Below are 25,334 nucleotides of genomic sequence, written 5' to 3'. Positions count from 1 at the left end.
TATTTACAAGAGCGGCAAATTTTTATGAGCACTCCACATGGTCAAACTCTCTTTCAAGCAGTGAAGAGGGGCGTACATTAGGGGGCTGTGCTGAACCCTCTATTTTTCAATATTCCCTTATACATATAAAAAGAAACTTTCCATGAGGAGTACGCATAACAATTTTTGCAGATATCTGCATCTGGAGTGCATCCTGTTCGCGTTATAATACGCAGCCACGTATTCAGAGAGCATTACTGCACATCTCAACATACCTGGCTCCCCGGGGTCTTCTCCTCTCCTCAGAAAAGAGTGTTGCTACGGCTTTCTCAAAAAAAAAGAATGACTAGATACCCGCTCCCACTGGGTGGACGGTCACTTTCGTATTTCAGTTCAGTTCAGTCGTTCAGTCGTGTCCGACTCTTCGTGACCCTATGGATCATGTCACGCCACGCTTTTCGGTCTCTCACTATCTCCCTAACATCACATAACTTCATCTGCAGTGCCTCGAGGATGCCATCTAACCATCGCGTTCGCTCTGTACCCCTTCTCCGGCCACCCTCAGCCTTTCCCAACATCAAATCTTTCTCCAGCGACTCCTCTCTTCTCATCAGATGACCAAAGTAGCTGAGCTTTAACTTTAGAATTTGACCCTCCAATGAGCAGTCAGGGTTTATGGTCGACAATATCGACTGATTTGATCTTCTGGCAGTCCGAGGAACTCTCGAGAGTTTTCGCCAGCACCACAATTCAAACGCGTCAATTCTTCGGCGGTCAGCCTTTTTCACAGTCCAACTCTCGCATCCATACATCCCAACTGGAAAGACCATAGCACGAGTTATACGGATCTTGGTTGGCAGACTAATGTCTCTGCTCTTTACTAGGCGGTCAAGTCTAACCATTGCTCTCTTTCCCAGAAGCAGCCGTCTCCTAATTTCATGGCTGCAGTCTCCTTCCGAGGTAATCTTGGAGCTCAAGAAGAGAAAATCTGTCACAGCTTCCACTTCTTGTCCCTTGATGCTCCAGGACTTGTTAGGGCAAGACGCCATGATCTTTGTCTTTTAATGTTCAGTTTAATCCCAAACTTCTCACTCTCTTCTTGTACGCGCGTCAGAAGTGTCTTGAGTTCCACTTCACTTTCTGCCATTAAAGTGGTATCATCCGCATATCTAAGGTTGTTGATACGTTTTACAGCAATCTTCACTCCAGCTGAAGACTCGTCCAGACCGGCCTTCCTCATGATGCACTCTGCATATAGGTTAAATAGGCAGGGCGACAGTATGCAGCCTTGCCTCACTCCTTTCTCAATCGGAAACCAATCAGTAAGACCATGCCCAGTTCTGACTGTGGCCTCTTGCCCTTCATACAGGTTCCTTGAGGAGACAGATGAGGTGAATTCGAACTCCCATCTCTTGGAGAGCTTGCTACAATCTGCTGTGATCTATGCAGTCAAACGCTTTCGCATAATCAATAAAGCAGAAGTAGATGGGTTTGTAGAACTCTCTTGCTTTTTCCATGATCCAGCGAAGGTTGGCAACTTGGTCTCTAGTTCCTCTGCCCTTGCGAAACCCAGCTTGCACGTCCGGAAGCTCCCGATCCACATACTGCTGCAGCCTACCTTGGAGGATTTTCAACATCACCTTGCTAGCATGCGAAATAAGCGCGATCGTGCGGTAGTTGGAACAATCTTTGGCACTGCCTTTCTTTGGAATGGGAATGTAAACTGACCTCCTCCAATCCTGTGGCCACTGCAGGCTTGCCCAAATCTTCTGACATAATGTATGCAGAATGTTAACAGCGTCATGGTTGAGGTTTTGAAGCAACTCAGCTGGAATGCCATCAATTCCGCTAGGTTTGTTCTTAGCAAGGCTAGCTAAGGCCCATTCAACTTCACTCTTAGGATTCCCGGCTCGAGATCAGTAATCACAACCGTCTTATATTGGGTTTGCACATTCGGGTCCTTCTTGTACAGTTCTTCTGTGTATTCCTGCCACCTCTTCTTTATCTCTGAGGCTTCAATGAGGTCCTTGCCTCGTTTGTCCTTTATCACGCCCAGCTTAGCACAGAAGCTTCCTTTGATATATTTGATTGTCTTATACAGAGCTCTTGCGTTCCTTAATTGGCTGTTGTCCTAACTGCTTGGCACTGTGTGTTCAGAAAGGCATTCTTATCTCTCCTTGCCATTTTTGAAAATCCGCATTGAGAACCTTGTATCTTTCTCTTTCTCCCATAACTTTTGCCATCCTCCTTTCCTCAGCTAATTGCAAAGCCTCTTCAGATAACCAGTTTGCTTTCTTGCATTTCTTTTGCTTTGGAACTACCTTAGTAGCAACTTCTTGTATTATATCACGAACATCAGTCCACATCTCTTCGGGCTCTCTGTCTTCTAGATCTAATTCTTGAAATCGATTCCTCACTTCCACAGCATGTTCTAATGGAATTTGATCCAGATCATACCTGAAAGGCCTTCTAGTTTTCTGCGTTTTCCTCAATCGAAGCTTAATTTTGGCAACAAGAAGCTGATCATACAATCACAGCAATTCCTGGGTGTTATGTTTGACAGTAATCTCTCTTGGGCACCTCAGATTAGAATCGCCTCGAGAGGACATCTGCAGCATCGCAGGTTTTCAGATTCATGGTGAGAACATGATGGGACAGCATCTGCCGGTCGGTGGTTGTGCTTGAAAGAGCCTATGTTGAAGGAGCGTTAGGCTGCTGTATACCGTTGCTTCAAAGATTATGTCCAACAAGCAAGAACATTCGTGTAGCCGCACGGAACAACTGCTTGCGAATGTACCTTGGACTCATAAAGGGATCCTCTGCATTTCGGAACACTTGCAGAAGCAGGATGTCTCCCGCTAGATGTGAATGCTCCCAAGATACTGTGCGTACCCATCTCCGACATGGCTTACAAGGAAAGAAGCACTTCTTGCACCGTGTGCACCTAGCTCACTGCAACTCTGATCTTGGTCAAGCTGGACAGTTTCTTCGCCTCCCTAATATTATTCAGCCACGAACTCTACTGCCTCTCACCTTCCCCCATAGGCACTATCGTATTTAAAGGTGAATATGTCAACTCCTAGCGTGGATGCGAAGAGCTGCATGCCCCAGGCAGTACTTCAGCAAGCCATTCTCGCCAACTTAGGCAAGGAATATACACAATGCACCCACATATTCACGACGGCTCAACTGCTCAAGACTCTTCCTCCTGTGGTCTTTATGTGCCCTCAACAAACCATGTCCTGTCTTACCGGCTGCAATGGAAGACATCATCTACGACAGCTGAGCTCCATGGCATTAAAGAATCTGTTTCCTATATCCTGCGCTAAACTCCTGAAGGATGGGTTAGCTTCACTGATTCTCGAGCATATCTGCAAGTCCTTAATAACTTGCTGAAGAAAACCAATCAGCCTGTTTTTCTTGACATTGGGTATCTACATCATTTGGCTATTGCCGCAGGGCACTGCATAACGTTTTAGTGGATACCAGCTCACTGTGGCATTAAAGGCAATGAAAAATTAGATGAAGCGGCTACTGAAGGCCACCAACAATAAAGATACATTCAGACCTTCTTCGTGAAATTTGATGCAGCCCAATCGGCAAAAACAATTGCTTCTGAAACAAAGTATCGACTTTGGAGCTTGCCTACACATCACTACCAATTTCTTTACTCAATTGACCCACATTTAAGATCAAGGCTCTCTCCGAAATTTCCTCGCCAACTAGAAACCCTTTACCACCGACTCCGCCTGAACTCGCATATACAAATGGCTTGAGATAACGTTTCGGTCAAATAAAACTCCGCATTGTGACAACTGCGGCTCTATTTAAACTGCGGAATATATCATACATGAACGCCCTGCGTACGCTGACGAGCGTGCGTACTGTGAACATAGCATGAAGCTTTCCCCAGTGCCTTTAACAATAAACACTGTTTTAGGTCTCTTAGCTTGTCCTAGGCAACAGAGACTCGCAATTGACTTTTATTTACATACTTCAAAGATATTCGACTTCTTGCCAAGCTCTAAATACACCATGCTTGTTACCCTCGGGCATTTTGTACCCTGTGAACTCTAAGCACATTAGTGGGATTAGGCATTTCATTATTTCATTTTACACCGTTACTCCACGATGCACCTTACAACAAATTCAATGGGCGCATTTGATCTCCCGCATCATTTCTTTTATTTTCATCACCATTCCTTTTCAATTTTTCCCTCCCCAATTCCTCTTCCCACAAAGAGTAGCATGCCAGCGAAATCTAAACACCGGCTATATTCTCTGTTTTTCATTAAAGACTTTCTCTATCTCTCCCTCTGTCGTAATTAAATAAAAATTCTTCCCTGTCCGTGGATCGAATCCTGGATCATCGTCTTTCGGGGCAATTGATCTAACAACTGAGCTAACCAGGACGGTTTGCAGAACAGATGGTAGGGCGAGAGCTAATTGATCAATATTTAGAGGTGGGAATAGGGTTGGGCGAATATTCCTCTCTTAGCCATATGGCTGCGCTGGGGTAGATGTCAATGAGCAGTTACTCCCATATTACAAATATACTCCATCTTGGGGAATTCCCCTAAACTTTCTACCAATTTGAGTGAAATGCGCCGCTTTTTTAAAGCTTCAAACATGTGGCAGTACTGGATAACTTATGAGGTACTAGCGATGGCTTCCTATATCAGGAAGTGGTAAACACCTTTCGTGAACCCCTTTAAATTATAGCCAACCTTGTGTTCTTCGGACACACCTCGACTCACAATGCGGCAGAGTTTCAGGATTTCCTCAATAAAAGTCGTTCAGGTCTCTCCAGGTAACTGTGTTCGTTGAGAAAGAATCTGTTCTGCCTTGCGTCGTTTAGATGTGGACGTTCCAAGGCAGGTTATCTGTTTTACAAACAATCATCAAATTTAGAGAGGTTGTCTTCGTGATTCTCAAACCACAGCAGTGCTGCGCCGGACCAAAAGAAGACCACATTTGATAGCTGCATGCATCAGGCCCAGCGGTTATATTTGCTGACCCGTTTCTAGTGCCTCAGCCATCTTGTACATCCTCCTCGGCGAGACCAGAAAATATTCTGGGCTCACAGTGATGCGCCCAGGAACTGACCGGTATTTCATGTTCGCAGCCTGAGTTGGAAGCAGTTCCAGTTGAGCGCGAAGAGAGACCTTCGCCGTCGCGGCTCGCCATGGCTGTTAGGTAGGCCGGGAGCTTGCCAAGCATCTGCTCCGTCGATGTACTGCATGGTCCAGGACTAGACCACACCTCCACCTTGTTTTTAAGGGGGTGGGTTTATTATTTTCGACGTAAGCGGGGTATGCATGAATGCAATGCACAGTCAGAGAGGACTCGTCCTTGTCCCAGTCCACGCGCTTCAACCTCGCTCTTCTCTTCCTTGTGTGAAGTGCCTCGCGGCGCAGCGTAATTGGCGTAACAATAATAATAAATGGTTTTTATTCTTCCTCCCATCTTCCTAGAGAGAGCATTGAGCAAGGAAGCAAGTTACCTGAAACAAACAGAAAGAAAACGAAATAAATCGGAAATAGCTGAAATCGATTTGTAAATTTCATTCGCTCGCAACAATAACAATAACAATAACATTTGCAACAATAACATTAAAGGTATTGATGGAAGAAAAGGTTAACTCATGGACGGCGCGAACAAAGAGGGCAAGACAAATTATCTCGCTTTTACGTACATTTGCTGAAGCTTTCGCACGCTTACTTCTCCTTTGATCCCGCCAGAGTGGCACAGTAGTTAGGGCTTTTGACTGCTGTGCTCAAGGATGCAGGATCAAACATCGGCCTCGGTGGCCGCTTTCCGCTGCAGGCGGCAGGTTAAAACCATAGGTGGTCATATTTCCGGAGCCCTCCACCACGGCATCTCTCTTAGCTTGAGTCACTTTGTGACGTTAAATCCAATAAACTAAACCAAAGTTCACCTGTGTGGTTTCTATCCAAGTGTCGAATAGCAGCATGTAGAAGAATGACGAAACAATTCCCCTACAGAGCTATAAACAGAGATAATTTAATAGTGAACTAAACAAGAACAACAAAAATACCACGTCTGCTGCAAATGTCATGAGAAAGTTTATCTATAGTAAGCTCCGCAGGACTTCGTTTACCAAGGTTGTTTTCTCGCAACGTATCAAGCGAAATGTTCCTTCAATACCTTTGTGTTGGTGCAGTATGGAAAGAGAACACAGGGGCTTCGACACAAAGGAACACGCAAAGTTCATCTGATACAGCTCGGGCTTAGCGGACGTTTTTTTGTTCGGCTCCCTCCGCAAGAAATGGCACGGCCTCGACGGGTTTCCCGCCATTGTGCGCTGTTATTGCGCGTAGATAAAGAAGCGACGAGTCCCCATTGTTGCCAACAGGCAGCGTGTTTCGAGTTGGAAGTGTGCCCATCGTTCCCGTCTCGGCAGCTGTCGGGTTTTTTCCCCAGACTATACATGTCTGCGGTGCGCGGCCTTAAGCGCAGGGTTATTAGAAAAGCAATTTTCTACGTTTCGCTGCAGAAACCGTGCTGCAAATATAGATTGAAATTTGGATCCTGATTGTGTATTAGTTACATCTTGTTCTGTTTGCTTCCGGGTTAGCATCATAAAAGGGATGGTAGTGGCTGACAAGGGAAGGCGTGAAAAGCTTATAATCCAAAATTTACATACACATGATAGCATGCATCATGAAACGCTGTAGGGGCGTTTTGTTTTCATGGGTTCATAGTTGTTTTCATGGTTTCAAAGAACCTCTGATAAGGGCACCCCGTATTTGCCGAGATTTCTTCCTATTCTTGGGTACGAATTGGCGATGCACTCAGGAATAGAAACGTTGGAAATGTCTTGTTTGACACGAGCCGCAATAAAGGCAATTTTTACAGCACCAGCTATGAAAAGAACATCGTTTACTCATTTCATAAGATTTCTGTCCGCTAGACCGCTTTTTTGCGCTCGCGCGTAAGATGCGGGCACCTGCATTTCGAGAGGGTACCCAAAAGCCTACGAAGAGAGTGTTGCCAGAATTACTTTTTTGCAGCTTTCATTTTTTGTGGTTACTTGCGCAATAAAACGCATATTAAGGAGCTGCAAACTTCGGCCTTAAATAAGCGAAAATCACCCATTTCGTGTCTGTACACTGTTCTGTAAGGGGATTGCAGCCCTAGAAGTGAACAGAAAGCAACGGACATTCTTTCGTTGAACCACCGGCATTTCTGTTTATTTTTTTCTTGTTTGTTCTTCAAGCAAGTAAATGTGTACTTTGGGATCTTAATTTTCGCCAGAAGCCCTAAGCTGTCACTCCAGAATGTTTACAAGTGTATATCTTGGTGGTAAGCGGATTCTAAACACTTAAAAAGGTTCTAAATGAGCACGTCCAGAGACTGCACTTTTCTAGTCTGGCGTATACCTGGAATACGCCAGACTAGAAAAGGACAGGAATGTGTAGAGGAAAACGTAGCCCCACAATTTATTTCGCATCATCATCTATAAGTGGGTGCCGGGTAAATTTGCTCCGTAGCAGGGATAGGCATCACATGTCAGCGTTGTTACTAAAACATTCTAGGGGCCACTTTAGACCTCTAAATTGCGATAAGGCAAAAGCCTTTGTTAGAAACGCCGCTGATGCCTTCTGCTTTGCATCTCTTTCTGTGTGATGTGTAGTGCGGCTTTCGAAGAAGCGCCAAAAACAAAAGGCGCATCACGGACGCCTGCATCGGACACCCGGCGTTTAATAGCCTGCTGAAATCATTGGTCATGATCGTTGTTACGTCATGACCAAATGCGACGTCACAGTTTCGTCACATCTGGCCATGACGTCACGTCCGGTTATGGCCGATGACGTCACATTCACTATTATCATCCACGGTCATTGTCATCATCACTGTCACCATCACTAACTTCCACTAACTATCATTACTGGTCACTATTTATCACTATTTACTAAGGTAATCGCTAATAGAATCAGCACGACCTTAGACTGCAATCAAGCAAAGGATCAAGCAGGTTTTTGGAAACGGTACTCTACTATCGATCATATCCATACCTAATCAGCCCTTATACATACCGTTCATTGATTACGAAAAAGCCTTTTAACTCAGTTGAAACCTCGGCGGTGATGCAGGCATTGCGAAATCAGGGGGTACACGAGCCGTACGTGAAAGTGCTAGAATATATATAGTGGCTGAACCGCAACCATAGTTCTGCATAAAGAAACTAACAAAATTCCCATAAATACAGGTGTTAGGCAAGGAGACACGATCTCCCCGGTACTATTCACAGCTTGCTTAGAGGAAGTATTCAGAGACTTGGAATGGGAGCAGTTAGGGATAAGGGTAGATGGAGTAATCCGCGATTTGCTGATGACATTGCCTTGCTAAGTAGCTTGGGGGATGAACTGCAAATAATGATTGATGACCTAGACAGGAAAAGTAGAAAGGAAGGCTTAAAACTCAATAGGCAGAAGACTAAGATAATGTTCAACAGCCTAGGGAAGGAACAGCAATTTACGTTAGGTAGCGAAGCACTAGAAGTAGTAGGCGAATATGTCTACTTAGGACAGGTAGTAACCGCAGATCCGGACCATGAAAAGGAAATAACAATGAGAATAAGATTGAGATGGAGCACATTTGGCAAGCACTCACAGATTATGACTAGCAGCTTACAGGTATCGCTCAAGAGGAAAGTTTACAACAGTTACATCTTACCTGTACTCACCTATGGGGCTGAAACGTGGAGGCTATCCAAGAGGGTTCTACTTGTATTGAGGACAACTCAGAAGGCTATGGAAGGAAAAATGGTAGAGGAAACATTAAGAGATAGGAAGCGTGCAGAGTGGGTCAGAGAAATAACTCCATTTACTGGCATTCTAGTGGAAATTAAGAAGAAATAGGCATGGGCAGGACATGTAGTGCGAAGAAAGGATAACCGATGGTCGCTTAGGGTAACAAACTGGATTCCAAGGGAAGGAAAGCGTAGCTGGGGTCGGCAGAAAGTTAGATGGGCGGATAAGGTTAAGATGTTCGCAGGGGTCAAGTGAATGCAGCTAACACAGAACCGGATTAATTGGAGAAATATGACAGAGGCCTTCGCCCTGCAGTGGGTATAGTCAGGCTGATGAGGATGATGATGATGATAATTTATCACTAACTAAAGTTCTCCACTGACAGCTTTAAAGGTAAACTAATCACCGCGGAATCTCACGAAGAGGTGTGACATTTCTAGCGGACGCACGCATGCATTCACGCACGGACGGACGGACGGACGGACGGACGAACACTCATAAGTCTATAACGGCTTTCGCATTAAAGACAAGTAAAAAATATGTATTTGCAAACTGCAATCCACATATATCTCGGAATATGTGTAGGTTGTAGGGATACCCATGCCCATTGTTGGAACTCATCTGCAGCAACAATAAAGGTTCCAGAACGCATGCATCTAAGGCGAATGGAGCTTACTTTATCCTTTACGTTCTCTTAATGAAAGTACAGCATTATTTGTAAATATCTGGCGCTCTTTCCAAAATAAAACGAGCATTTAGAGAGTGAAATTTGTTGAGTAGGCTTCTCATTAAAAAATTATCCTTTTGAAGGCAATGTAAAATAAATATTCAAGCAAAACTCTGTCCTAGTGCACCTAGTCAATCATATAGAATCTGTGATGTGTGCTCCTTCTATGGCATGACCCCTACGTTTGTAGGATCAATTCCCAACGAATGTTGCGAGGCTTTACTTTTTGCAAGCAAACATGAAGAGCAGAATATCAACATCTAGTAAAAGAAAATTTGAATTAATGTGAAATATTTTTTATTGACAAACATTTACATGGATGCTTTCTTCGGAGAGAATGCTGAGAAAAAATGTATATTAAGCAGGCGGCAAGCAAGCATGATATCAAGACACAAGACACAAATTCATGTCATCACCTAAATATTTAATACTTTAATGGCAAAATGGGCTTTCGCGTGCCCTTGAAAACTTTGTCCCCAATTGTACCATGCGCACCTTAAACTGGGCACCATGTTCTTTCACTCATTATTTTTTTTTCCTCGCGCCAATATTTCTCATCAAAGCCTGAAATAAGTGGGAATGTCCGAAAGCAGCTGGATACAATATGTCGCTCACTCAGTGTACCCACAAACAACGCGCCATGGACATTTAGTACGAAAGCACTACCCGGGAGGTTACTACTCTGGGCAGAGTCTTGTTTTGCTTGGTCATGAAACAGTGTTGCCGTGCACAGCTGCGAAGCGGCGTTTCCAGCCCGCTTTGCAGCGAGGAAAGGTAAAATGTAGGCCTGAGGTAGACTATCATGCTGTGGAGGGTGATATGCAGCTTTCGGTATATAGCGAAAGTTAATTGCTGCAAATGCATGTCTGATTTGAGCTAACTACACTGAGGTAGGTGAAGTACAGCAAAAACTGTGTAACGCTGTTTGTGCGCGATATCTGAATTTTAAGCTAAATTTGGCGCAAATTTTCCAGTGATGCTTCGGGGTGCATGTTGATTTCACGAATCTCGTTGCGCATGTGAGCTGCTTCACGCCGTCTAATGCAGTGCAGGACCCAACAATGTCCGTGGGTGAAAGGCACCAAAAGCATACTCGCGGAACATAGTGCTATTTACTGAGTTGCTTTCTGCGGAAGAAATAATGAATTGAAATTGTTAAGACGCACCGTGTGGGTTATCAACAGAATATCACTTCAAGGTTGAAGTGTTAGATCTTCATGTGAAATGCCATATTTTAGTATTGTGAGCAGAAAGAACACTTGTCAGAATGTTCGAGAAACATCAGTTCGCATAGAAGGATATGCACACCCTTGAATTCATAGCACGTCTTCCAATCCTTGCCTACAGTGAAGTTGCATGTCCCTGTTATCTTATCATAGTGCAAAAAGGCTGCTTTAAGGGTTTTTACTTAGGGACCTTTATCAGGAGAGTAAGCTGCTGGGCTATATATAGTCGGTTCATATTGCACAGAAAGGAGACTAGCGAAAACAGACGCAGGACAACAGCAAAGAAGGCACACACACCATCGCTGGACTCACAACTGATTTGTTCCTATGAATAAATGCAAATATTAAAAATATTCCGTGATCACACACACTACAGACAACCCACGCCGCTCACCACATTATAAAATGGCATTTATGTTGATAAAAACTTTCACTCCTTTTCGGTGAGCTAAGCTCGTCCTAACCGAGATTTTGTTCATCTGACACTACCGCCACCGTAACATGCCTGTCAGCTACAAAGAGATTACGGAGCACTATCGGCTAAACAGGGTAGAATATCTGCCGGCAGATAGGACACTAAATAAGATCCAAGAAAGCATTTGGAGGCGCTTACAAACAACGACTTTTCAGAATCCAGCTACTTTTAGTCAGTGGTACCCGGAGGAACAATTATCAGGCAAGTGTAAACTATATCAGGATAAGGCGGATCTGGTACATATGATATGGACATGTCCACAAATTAAAAAAATATAAATGAACAGACAAAAACGGAATACTTTTAAGGAGACTACTGTTGAGCTCACACCCTGAGACTCAGATAGGTGTGATCCGACTGACCGAACACGCCGCCCGGGTGCAAGGGCACAAGGCCGTCGTGTGGGTGGATAGGTTGACGCCTAACCTGTATCTGTTGGAGATTAGTCCTACCACCACAACCACCACTTTTTCGGTGATAATCACAGACGAATCACTGACGCAATTCTCCTTATTCTTATTATCAGGAATGCCTCTAGTAGTTCACGCTCACATTTAGATTTCCCTGGCCGATAATGCTAGCGGTGTGAAAACGAGGGTAATATTTGTGGCGGTAATGACATGTAATGCGCTCATTTAAGCATTCTCTGGTTTGGTCGATGTATATTTCTTCCGTATGACAATGGAATTGAATAAATCAAGCCCACTGCGCATGTAGCGAACATATTCTAGTGTTTTGTTTTACAAACACGAGTTTTCCGCTTGTCTCCACAGACAGATTGGTGAGCCAGAATGGCAATTCCTCACCAATTTTCAGGGGCAAAAAACCCAAACCTAAGTCCAATAGAGCTTTACGCAGTCAAGGACAACATTAGCAAAATGAAGACAAATTCGGCCACGGGACTGGACAATGTTACCAACAACATGCTCAGAAATATAGACGAGCGATCAAAGGTTAAGCTGACGAAATGCATGCAGAAATGCTGGTCAGCAGACTCAGTAACCGAGGAATGGAAGTGAGCGTCGATTTTACTGATTTAAGAGTCAGGAACAGTAAACTCTATCGCGGACATCGTGCGTGGCGGAACTTGTGGAACACATGCAACAAGAACATAGAAGAAAATGAGTTATACCCGTACACCATGATTCGATTTCGGCCACAACTATCTATGCAGGTTATAATGCTGCAGCTGATCAACGCACGAAACAACAAAAAAACCTACGATTCATCATCATCATCATTATCAGCCTAACTATACCCCCTGCAGGGCGAAGGCCTTTCCCATGTTCCTCCAAATAACCCGGTTCTGTGCTAGCTGCATCCACTTGACCCCTGCGAACTTCTTAACCTCATCCACCCAACTAATTTTCTGCCGCCCCCTGCTACGCTTTCCTTCCCTTGGAATCCAGTTTGTTACCCTAAGCGACGATCGATTATCCTCTCTTCACACTACATGTCCTGCCCATGCCCATTTCTTCTTCTTAATTTCCACTAGAATGTGAGTAACTTGAGTTATTTCTCTGACCCAATCTGCACGCTTCCAATCTCTTAATGTTACCCCTACCATTTTTCGTTCCATAGCCCTCTGCGTTGTCCTCAACTTAACTAGAACCCACTTGGTTAGCCTCCACGTTTCAGCCCCATAGGTGAGTACAGGTAAGATGCAACTGTTGTATTCTTTCCTCTTGAGCGATACTGGTAAGCTGCTAGTCATAATCTGCGAGTGCTTGCCAAATGCGCTCCATCCCAATCTTATTCTTCTTGTTATTTCCTTTTCGTGGTCCGGATCTGCGGTTACTACCTGTCCTAAGTAGACATATTCGCCTAATACTTCCAGTGCTTCGCTACCTAACTTAAACTGCTGTTCCTTCCTGAGGCTGTTGAACATTACCTTCTGCATATTGATTTTCAAGCCTGCCTTTCTACTTTTCCTGTCTAGGTCATCCATCATTATTTGCAGTTCATCCCCCGAGTTACTTAGCAAGACAATCTCATCAGCAAATCGCAGATTACTGAGGTATTCTCAATCTACTCTTATCCCTAACTGCTCTCATTCCAAGTCTCTGAATACTTCCTCTAAGCAAGCTGTGAATAGTACTGGGGAGATTGTGTCTCCTTGCTAACACCTTTCTTTATGGGAATTTTGTTACTTTCTTTATTCAGAACTATGGTTGCTGTGCAGCCACTGTATATATCTTCCAGCACTTTCACGTACGGCTCGTCTACCCCCTGATTTCGCAATGCCTGCATCACCGCCGAGGTTTCATCTGAGTCAAATGCTTTTTCGTAATCAATGAATGCTATGTATAAGGGCTGGTTATATTCCGAGCATTTTTCTATCACCGGATTGATGGTATGGATATGATCGATAGTAGAGTACCGTTTCCGAAACCCTGCTTGATCCTTTGCTTGATTGCAGTCTAAGGTTGTCCTGATTCTATTAGCGATTACCTTAGTAAATACCTTATACGTAACAGACAGTAAGCTGATTGTTCTGTAATTTTTAAGGTCTTTAGGGTCTCCTTTCTTATGAATGAGGGTAATGTTTGCGTTCTTCCATGGTTCCGGTAGCGTCGATGACACCAGGCACTGCGTATACAGGGTGGCCAGTTTTTCTAGCACGATATCCCCCCCGTCCTTCAGCAAATCTGTAGTTATCTGAGCCTCTGCAGCTGATTTCCCCCTTTTCATAGTTTCTAGTGCTTTCTTGACCTCGTCCTTCGTCACTGGGGGATCGTCTGACTGATTTTCTCTATCGCCAATCTCGTTACGGTCTTGACTTCTTTGGCAACTGTAGAGATCTGTATAGAACTCCTCGGCTACTTTCACTATCTTGTCCATATTCGCGTAGTCGTTGCCCGCCTTGTCCCTTATCGCATACATCTGGTTTTTGCCTATGCCCAATTTCTTGTTTACCGCTTTAAGGCTTCCCCCGTTCTTTATAGCATGCTCAATGTTTCCCATGTTATACTTCCGTATATCGGCCACCTTGCGCTTATTGATTAGCTTTGATATCTCGGCCAATTCTATCTGGTCTCTTGAATTGGAAGTTTTCATACTCTGGCGTTTCTTAATCAAATCTTTCGTCTCCTTAGACAGCTCCGTATCCTCTCTAACTAGCCTACCGCCTACTTCTACAGCGCACTCAGTAATGATATCTCTGAAAATTATTGCTCATTGCTTCCAGGGTAATGTCGCCATCCTCGGTTAGAGTTGAATATCTATTCTGTAGCGAGATCCTGAACTCTTCTGTCCTCCCCTTCATTCTAATTCGTTGATGGTTTTCTTTCTTACCAATCTGTTGCGTTCCTTCTTCAGATTTAGGCTAATTCGGGACCTCACCATCCTGTGGTCACTGCATCGCACTTTCCCGATTAACTCTGCATCTTGCATAATGGCGGAGGTTGAATACAGTATGAAGTAAAATTCATTTTTAGTCTCCCTGTTAGGACTTTTCCATGTCCATTTCCGGTTCTTCCGTTTACTGAAGAAGGTATTCATGATTGAAAACTTGTTATTACGGGTGCAGCGATGGCGTAGCGGTAGAACATCCGCCTCGCATAAGAGGACCGGGGCTCAAATCCCGGTGCCGCGCAATTCTCCACCGGAAAAAAAAACTTTACGTGTCGATGGATTTGCATAAGCCGGTTTGGGGTGCGACCTGATGCCGGTGAACTCCTCCGGCAACGCACTCCCTCACCAGAACATACGGTTACGTTACTTCTTAATGCCACATTTAGGCGCAACTTATCAGCTGTTTCAGCTTTTCGATAGAGTGAGACAATGAATTCGAGCAAGACATCTATGTGCAATTACAGACTTCTTATTGTTTCAGCCCCGCCGGGGTGGTGCAGTAGTAAGACGCCTGACTACTGTGCCAGAGTACCTGGGTTCGAACCAGACCTCGGCGGTTGCGTTTCGATGGAGGCGAAACGAAGAGGCGTCCGTGTGCTATGCGGTGTCAGCGCACGTTAAAGATCCCCAGGTGGTCGAAATTACTTCGTAGCCCTCTACTACGGCTCCTCTCTCTCTATCCACTTTCACTCCCGCCTTCCACTCTTCCCTTACGGCGCGGTTGTGGTGCCTACAAAAAAACAAATTTTTTTTCTTATTGTTTCACAAATATTTCATATCAACTAGCTCCGCGAGTGACAGATACTAGGCATTTGCTTTCTTGTAAACTTGCTCTAAGTGTCGATGGAGGCAAAATGAACAGGCGTTTGTGTGCTGTGCGTTAACGTGCGCTGACATCGCACAGCACACAGGCGAAACGAAGATCCATGCGTGTGCTGTGCGATGCCAGCGCATGTTAAAGATCCCCAGGTGGTAGAAATTACTCCGTAGCCCTCTACTACGGCTCCTCTTTCTCTCCTTCCCCTTTAATTCTTGCCTTCCTCCCTCCTCTTACTGAGCGGTTCAGGTGTCCACAGAAACAAGTGTGACAGGTACTGCGCATTTCCTTTCAGCACCTACCCGGAGGTGGCTGCTCCTGGCCCTACGGGTCTGGGACTGGTAGATCACCGCCGTTTGCGGCCGCGGATAACCTGCCACCGGATTTTATGCGAAGCATATTAACGTAGGTTTCGGGCCTTCGCGCGACGCCCGGCGGTGGCCACCATTGACCCTGAAGTGGGGTCACGTGATGACTTCACACCGGCTGCAGATGGGGCCTCATATCGCGCCGTCGGTCGCCTCCCGGCGGGATGGCCACCATTGACCTTGAAGTGAGATCGCATGATGTGACGCCACGTGATGACATCACACCGGCTGCAGATGGGGCCTCATATCGCGCCGTCGGACTTCGCCCGGCGGAGGCCTCCACGCTTCGGTTCGCGCCGTCGCGCACGACGCGGCGGCGGCGCCACCATCTCTGCATCACGTGATATGTGACGTCACGCCAGGGATGAAGGGGCGCGCGCCCGCCTTCGCGTCAGTCTCTGTGCCCGCAACCGCGCTAGCGTCTTCGCGCCGGGCGCGTATGCGGTCAAGATGCCTCCAAACGCTAAGAGTCATGCATTTACGGACCATAAGAGTGTGTTTGTCGGGCTGCAAAGAATAAAGTAAGACGATTAACCTAAAACCACGCCTCCGTTACTTAGCCCCGTACGACGATTAACCTAAAACCACGCCTCCTTTACTTAGCCCCATCCACACTGAGGCAGCTGCTTAACAGTCCGTATCCACTGGGCTTAACCTTGATAAGCCTCCAATTTTTTATCTGTCGTAGGCCGTCATTGCACCCGCACCACTTAGGTGGCGGACGACGGCTGTTGCCACGCGACTCTTTCTCTCCCTCTTCTTTTAGAGCGCAGCTCTTAGGCGCCCGTCCCTGGGTTTCGCGCCTACGTCGGCCTCGTAACCAGATCCGCCTCCATTTCAGCACCCCTCTTCCTGCGGATCACGGTGCGCTCATCCCAAGCCGAAACGCAGTCACGTTCTCTTCACTCGCTAGCGGCGTCAGCGGCATCAGTCATTCACTGCTATCTGCTCGTCGCGGAACAATCCTATGGACACACGCGCTGCCCCCCGCAACCTTCCGATGACTTAATTGCTCTCTTTATTTATCTGGGCACATAACTCCCTTCATGACAGCCAATTACTCTTAGTGGAGTGTTTCTTGAAGAAATACGTGTGAAAAATTAAATATTGTCGGTATTTGTACATACGTGTCTTGCGCGAAATCTAATTGCCTCAATCTATCGAAAAGGTGAAACAGCTGATCAGATGCGCTCAAATTTCGCATTAGAGAGTAACGTAATCGTCGGTAATGTTTTCTTTCTTCTATTTTCTCTTTTGTCAGCACGCTGCAGCAGTGGTGGCTATACTACAAAGCCAGTAGCAGGCCCGTGCAGGTTGTTTTCCTTCATCCTGCATTCGCAAAAACAACCAATTATATTATGTCAGTGCACATTAAGGATCTTCAGGTGGCCGAAATTACTACAAAGCCCTCCACTACGTCCCCCACTTTAACTCTTTCCGGTTCCACTCCCATCTTCCTCCCTCCCTCTACGGCGCGGTAAAGGTGTCCACAGAACACATGCGACAGGCGTTGCGCCTTTCCTTTTCACTGAACAAGATATTATTGTTATTGGGGCTAACTTATTACCTAATTAAACCACATCCACTATTTTGCCATTTGCATAACTTTCATTGGCGCTCTATCTTATGGTACCATTTTTTTTCGATATACCAACTGGTTCCTCTTTTACAGCACCAACAAATTCATGCCCATGCGATACTATAGCCTACATAGCCATAGTAGTAGTAGTAGTAAAAAAACATTTATTTTAACAGAGGAGTTCGGGGCGCGCAGGCCCCTGGGCCCCCGCACGGCCCCACTACACTCAAACGTTCATGTTCCTACGGTTCATGACGTCGGCAGCTCGGTCTGTGGCGGTCTTTTGCCGGACCGAGTTCTCAGAGCGTAGCAGGGTCTCCCATTCCTCCCAGGTGGTGAAGTGCTCCAGACCCCGCGGGGGAGGATCCGCCGGGCATTGGAATAGAATGTGGGCGAGGGTGGCAATGGGGTGGTTGTAAAGGGTGCAGGAGGGGTCGGTGAGAGTGGGGTGGTAACGGTACTTAATGTAAGGGGATGGGAGGGTTCACGTCTGGAGGCGGCGCCATAGTGTTTGGTGGTGATTGCTGAGGGAGGAGTGAAGTGGGGGGTAGATCTGTCTCGCGACCCGGTAGGCCTGGGTCATCTCTTTAAACGTGTGCATGCGCTCCCGGGAGAACTCCGACGTGGGGACCGCCCGTGCCCGGCGTATTAGACCTCGGGCTAAACTGTTGGCGGCCTCGTTGCCAGGGTTCCCCGAGTGCGCAGGCACCCAGATAAGCTCCACGTGGCGGGGCGGGTTGGCAGTGGGCGAGGTCAGTATGCAAAACGCACAAACATGAACTGGCCCACGTGCGAAATTTAGTAGTGCAGTTTTTGAGTCTGTGAATATATATTTAGCTTCCGTGTCAATACAATCCTTAAGCATTAGCGCGCAATCTAGACCAGTGTTCTGCCCTGGCTGCGGAGCTGGTTACGATAAGGCTCCTCGATTTTTTAAAGGTAGCGACAGGTCTTGATCCAGCCGCCCCTCCCTCCGATAGGTCTGTTGGCTGCACGTGACCTCTTCGCCGCCAAGCTCCGCCCAAAGGGTCCAGCGGAGCTCGCTGCGCCATTGAAATGCATGGCGGTCTGCGCTTGCCAGCGTGATATTCGCCGATAAGTTGAGCAAAAAATACTTCACATGCCTCTATTGCATTTTTAGGAGTGTATATGCAGTACTTCATGTTTAAGTGGACGCAAGAATTACATCTCTGAATTCAAATCTTGAAGCGTGCGCGTGACATGCGGCTGCATGCGTCGGGCTGCTGTACTTTCGGCTGCCGGAACAGTGCGGAAGACGCAAAAAAAGTCATTTTCCATTCTTCGCGGTGACGATAATAGCAACAGAAGGAAGCTATGGCCTCATGAAATCGGGCGTAAGATTTTTATGGCCACGGAAAACACCCGACTATGCGAAGAGATTTCTGTCTGCCTAAAAAGCCGTTCGCTTACCCGGGATGGCTTTTGTTTGGGCATATCCAATTTCATATTTTATCAAGAACGCTATGACTATGTAGTCATTACTTGTACTGTGGATGTCTAGTGAAAAGTCACGGCCGTTTCGAGCCCCCTTACTTTCCCGAACAGATCAGGACTGCAATATTACGAGTGCAATAAATGCTGTCAAAATGTTCAGAATGAAAAGCCAATGCTTGATTATGCTTATCACGAAAATTTAGTCCATACATTTGATCAGTTAATTGATATAAATGAAAAATGAAACATTGGAAAAAGAAGAGGGTGCGAGTGTGTCAAAGTGATCGAAATGGAAAGTCAAAATTTGCCTATGCTATATATCGGTGCATAAAATTAAAAAAAAAAATAAAAAAAAGCTTTGTACCATAAAAAGTGGAAAAACAACCGTGTGTGTGAAACGTTATTGAGCCATTGTTTTAACGGAGGAGTCTCGCGGCGTTGCATCGAATGCAAACAAGTTCCGCTGAAGGCGCACAGGGACTTGTCAAGTTTCAAGAGGCGACATCCAAGCATACTGGTGACATTATTGCTCGAAAGGCTATAAGGAAAAGAATATGAAGCAAATAAAGAATAGAAAGTCAGAAAACATTATACGTGAGCTTTGTATCACATCATACCCGATTTTGTTTTGTATTTGTTGGAAGATATACATGCTTTGGTAATACACAGCTGCAAAGAAACTGACTTTTTCTCCCAAATAAAGCTATTGGAATACTGTAAACGAAATAAACTCGAGCCAAAAAGAAGTGTGTACAACGGAGTATACCCGAACAGTTACAAACGCAATGACGCCCTTATTTCATCAGAGCTCTGTGCGTAACAACGTTCCCAAAAGTTGCAGAAAACTCGCTGTCTACTTATTTTTCAGTAAGGAAATGAGCCCAATAAGTTTACTGAAATATCGTTTCTATTTTAAGTTCGCTACTAATTTCAAAGAATAATTATTGAACAGTTTCCTAGCCGCTGTACTGAGTCGAGAATGGTTCAGAAGAATGAGCTGGCTCGTTAACGCACGCGTTTTTTTTTTTTTTACGTTTATGCTGCACACGCACGTTTAAGTTATTATTCCTGTCTTTTTCAGTTGCCTGAGCAGCAGAGGACGCAAATCTGTTGAATTCACCGGTTTATGTGTGCACCGAGCGCGGCTTCATGAGTACGCGGTATACGCTCGAAAGAGTGCCACGCGTCGTCTGCTAGCGCTGCCCCTGGACCCCTCGAGAGGGCGCTCGGGTAGTTGTCGCTAGCTTTAAAAAAATAGAGGAGCCTTAGGTTACGAGAGACAACTGCGACACCGACGGCGACGGCGGCGCGAAACGTAGGTGCTGGAACCAAAGAGCTGCGCTCTAAAGTGCGATTATGATCCTGGTGCTCAACGTTGTCAAAGCCTTCGACAACGTCAAGTATTCAGCGATCCTAATGGAGTTTGTCAACGTAAATGTGGAGAGAATTTCTTAATGGGACGCCCCTCAAGCACCCACTTTCGATGAATGAATTTCGAGGGATCAGCCAATAGGCAAAGCAGGATCACTGCAAGCGTCTGTCCTATAACCTACGTTATTCGACATCGCAATGTTACGCCTGCCTCAAGCCAGGAGAAAAGCGAAAGTCTTCACCGGACCATCTACGCAGATAGCGTCAACATTTAGATAGCGCTATGAGCAGATCAAAGGTGCGCTGCAAGCGGCTGCCAAAGGCCTAGAAGACTACCTAAAGGCAGGGACTTAAAAAGGTCTCAAAAACATTTTACCACATTTTACCACAAGGGCCTAGCATAAAGGAAAAATGTCCCTGCATAACCACGTGATTTTTTTTCTGTGTGTATGGAGGGAGGATAGTAAAGCTAACAGACAACATTCGCATATTGGACACGTGCCGGCAAGACAACGAAAGAACAATGACATCATCTGCAGGTTAGAGAGAAGCGCACAACAGGAGGGAATACGTATTCGGCGGATTGCGAACCGATGTTCGGATATGAGAGAAGTCAACCTCCTCAGGCTCATTAAGGCATCCGTCAACCGCAGGGTCAGTTACCTGTAGTTACCCCGTAGCAGCTCCTTACCAAATGCGAGAAACAGAACCTGGACGACATCAACAGGAAATGTGTCATAATTGCGCTCGATCTTCCTGTATATGCATGTGCACCGACAGGCTGCTATGTCGGTGGGAATCTCCAACAGATCGGAAGAGTGAACAGACCACACACAAATGGAGCTGTATGGAAGGCTAGTGAAGACAGAAACAGGAAAGCCTATTCTAAACAAAATCAGCAATCTGCACATTCAAGGGAGGACATTTTGTTGCATATACAAACAATATCGATTCCCCCGCGGCCAAGAAAAATGCACCCTATGCATAATCACGAAAAGAAGTGCAAAGTTCGAACTCTTCAGTCAAGGTTCGAAGGAAAAAAAAAACATACTTTATTTTGAAGGAGAGAAATACGAAGGAAAAATGTACAAAATATCGGTTGCATTCAACGAGCAGAAAAAAATAAACATGGCTGCACGGCCAGGCGTAGCTCCGTTGGGGCGACAAAACAAGTCCCCATTCCACTAGCTCCCACCTCGAATATGCAATGGCCGTATATTACGTCACTGCAAGAGCACAATTAAGAACTAAAATGTCGCGCCACTGCACAAGCAGCCAAAGTATTGAAGAAAACGCAAATCGCGGACCAGATTCTCCTTATCTAGGCCACTACACACCAGGTTCCGTAAGGAATGAGGAGACAAAACTTGCTCGAGGACTCCCTTTCCGACCCGGCTTCTACACTCCGCAACCCCCCCCCCCCCCCCCCCCCCCCCTCCCCGCTACAAGGACCAAGATAGTTAGACAGGATACAGACAAATGTTTCAGGAATAGACAATGCCGCAAACTATATCAGGAAGCTGATCGTAAGCTCACCAAAATGGAGGACGTAATTAGGAGGCGGTTATAAACGCTAACAAAGCCGAACGCTAACATTTTAATAAAATGGTACTCGGAGCAAAGCTATGCAAAATGCAAACATTGTAGGCGTCATTCAGACGTGATGCACATCAAATGAAATTATGGAAACATTAAAATGATGTCACGTGAGAGGATCTGGTGCGCAGTTCAGACCCAGATAAAATAGAGCGAAGTCATTATCAAGCCAAGGCAGCCGCCAAATTCCAAGGAACTGCCCGAACCCCAGACTTCGAAGTTAAAATCTCGAATATGACTAAATAAAGATTTCTCTCTCTTTCTTTCTGCGGTTGCGCAGCTAACGTGTTTTTTTTTTTTTTTTAATTCTAAAGGCAGTTGGGTTTCTTTTGTTAGTGTAGTCGTAATCTTTTCGCAGAACGACTGCGCGAGAGATGAGCGCGTTTTCTCAAAATATATGAAAGTGCAGATATGATAGCTATCTGCCTGTTTGTGGTATCGCTTTTCCTTCATCTTTTAAATGCAGACCACACTATTGCGGTTTACGGTTGTTATGGTATTATTTGGCCTTCAATTTGGTATCGTAAGAACTACACATTTTAAATAGCTGCTATTATATAAAAGACCCCTGTTTTGGATGTTATAAAAACTTTATGGCTGGAACATTTCCCGCCAAAATCATCGAAACTTGTGCCGTATTTCATCATTTTTGCATCTAAAAGGTGAAGGTAGAAATGCACAGTTCTTGCTAGTTTGCGCTTGTCTTGTCTGTCCCTTTTCAATATTTTTGTAGCAGAGATTTATTTGACCGGCATTCCGCTTTGTTAAAAAAGAAGCAGCGCTCATTTTGAATCGCAAGTTACTAAACCCTGAGCTCACGCTGCTGAAAAGCGCATTTCGCGCTCAAGAATTGTCGGTGCTTCACACTACCCGTAAAACATCTATAGAGTACGATAGCTCAATAATAGACTTCGGTGTAGATCTGGCCTGTTGTGGTCCCATCTGCCGGTGCAAGGATGCCATTTGCGAGGCTGGGCATTGTAGGATAGCCCTGCAGTCAGCCACATATACTGGCACTGTTTGTGATGGATTCAGAGCTTCATATTTTCATATTTCATTCTATCAGAAACGTGTTTAGTCAATTTGGTTAGCCTCATTTACTTGCAACCTTCTCTAGCTGATAAAACGATTCAAAAGTTTTCTATCAAGTAGAAACAGAGAGAAAAGAAGACAAAGGATACGGAATGACGAGGAGGGCACTTATCGGTTGGCAACTCTGCACTAGCGAGAACAGTATAGAGAATATAAAAAGGAAAACGCGAAGAGGGGTTGCTCCAGAGGCGCATAAAATAAGAAGGCATTCCGCACGAAGCCAATAACGGAATTAATATAAAATGAGATTTTCGTTTCGTCTAGAGTAACTGAGTCGCTTCATCGATTACTCGGTTACCAGGCAGCAAAATCATAACGGCAACGAAAAACGAACCGCACCAAATAAAACACCTCACTCCTTAAATCGTTTAAGGCGATACACTCCGCGGGATACACCCAACACTCATCTACATGCACTCTTGGCGCGTCGCATTCCGGATTATAGATCTTTGATGTCGTTACGAAGCCGCTGAGGCGAAATGTGGGTCTAGTTTGATTTCCGTGTAACATCACAACCCCACAGTCAATTTGCATTTTGAGGGCCACCAAAGTGAGCAGCGCTTGAAGGGCTCCGCTCTATGTCCCTGACAGCAGGCAATGCTTGAAATCGCTCCATTTGAATGCCGATCGCCAGATGCATTAGGCCGAATAGAAGAACTGGTTGAACACATCAGACAGCGTCAGCGCTGCCATGAGCGCTTTTGCATGAACCCAATGTGTTTCGCTGATGCAGTACGCAAGTCTGCGGCAGGGGAATAGAAAGTTTCTCAATGAAGCTACCCTCAGTGTGACGAGTTCTTGTCGAAGAGGCAGGAAGTGAATCGCGTTTTAAATCGCTCCGTTTTTTTAGCAGAATAGAAAGTTTCTCAATGAAGCTATCCTCAGTGTGACGAGTGCTTGTCGAAGTGGCAGGAAGTAAATCGCGTTTCAACTCGCTCCGTTGTTTTAGGCTTTAGTCATTCGTCCTTCGTCTAGCACATTCAGGCCCATGTGGTATAAGATTGGTTCCACGAAAAACTATATTTCTCCCTCGACAAAAAATCTATTTTCGGCATGTCAAACCAAAAGGATTCCAAATATAAAGACTTTCAATTACAGAGCGCAGACTTCCACTGTTTGCTCAATGTGGAAGCAAAGAAATTTTCGTAGCTAAATAGCACCCAGTTAGCCACCCTTATATATGATCGACGCTTGCATAGATAAAATTCATTAATATTAAGCGATTTAAATCTATAAACAGATAACGATCACATTTTGATAAATGGTATGGCGACATTAAGAAAAGATGTTTCTATTCTCTGCACGGGAAAATAACAAACTGCAATCCCTGATATGTTGACACCACTGCATTTCAATGTATTCGCATTGACACTTTCGCGCACACCGAAAGAAAAAAAATGTTTCTGCCGACATTGTCTGCTCTGCTGGGTGAAACTAGCTGCGAAATCAACCGATAACAACTTTGGAGGTGTTCTCACCGCTCGGTTGTTGTCAGCGCAGGGTTTAAAAAGTTTAGTAGATATTCAAATGCGTTGCTCAACAGACATCCGTCTATGTACCTCGCCCATGGAAAAAGACGCCTTTTAATACGCTATTAATGCGATGGAGTTAAAGCCTTCGTTCAAATCCGGCGTTGGCGTTGTAAGCTACAAATCACTTGTACGGCGACAGCAGGCGGTAGCTGGCAGCTGATATGATTGCACACTTACTTTTCGATAGTTAGCATTACTCAACGTGCCCACATTATGTGAGAAAGCTGTGCGAATCTGCCAACTCGGGTTGTGCATTTGTGTCAACAAAGGGGCGTAAGAATGCAAATGCAGCCACTGCCGATAGGAGTCTAAACGCAATCGTGTCTTTACCCTCCGGACGCGAATAGCATCGGAAAGGGTAAGATGCCGGATCGGACAAGCAAAACTCACGGACTGGAACGCGTTCAGCGGGGCTTGCAAAAAATCTGAAGGCGGCATCCAATCACGAGAAGAATGGAGCGGCATGTTAACAGAAACGCGAGACAAATGCACAAAAAGTGTAAGACGAACAACAACAACGCCCGAAGTAGACGGGCACCTTCTGCGACTATGGGAAGCCAGACGTAGTCTCACCAAAACATGGCCTTGGGGCCACGTGGTTTTCAGAATGTCACGCGATAGGAGCTACGCTGTACCGCTAAATACACACTGGAATATGTGCTGCAATTAACATGCGATATGGAACACAATGCGACAAGAGCAACGGTGTACCGTCCAATATCACACTTGTAGAAGACAGTGCGACAGATAACAGATATGAATTAAACGAGAGTAGAAAACTGGGCAAGTTGGTAAGTATTCATCTTGTTGTGGCACCACAGGGACGAGGACAGGTACGGAGAAAGACAGACCAAGTGCTCACTATCAACTGTCAACATTTATTGGGACATGTAATATATAAAAAAACCCAAAAGAATGCACAAAGAAACAAAAGGCAACCCATGCGCACTCCGGTCCATGGTTACAAGGCTCATATCAAAACCGAC

The sequence above is a fragment of the Amblyomma maculatum genome, chromosome 9 (assembly GCF_055883805.1).
Source record: "Amblyomma maculatum isolate TAMU_Amacu chromosome 9, ASM5588380v1, whole genome shotgun sequence".
In the NCBI taxonomy this organism is placed as follows: Eukaryota; Metazoa; Arthropoda; class Arachnida; order Ixodida; family Ixodidae; genus Amblyomma; species Amblyomma maculatum.
The sequence above is the reverse complement of the archived record's forward strand: the minus strand, read 5'-3'. Positions refer to the sequence as shown.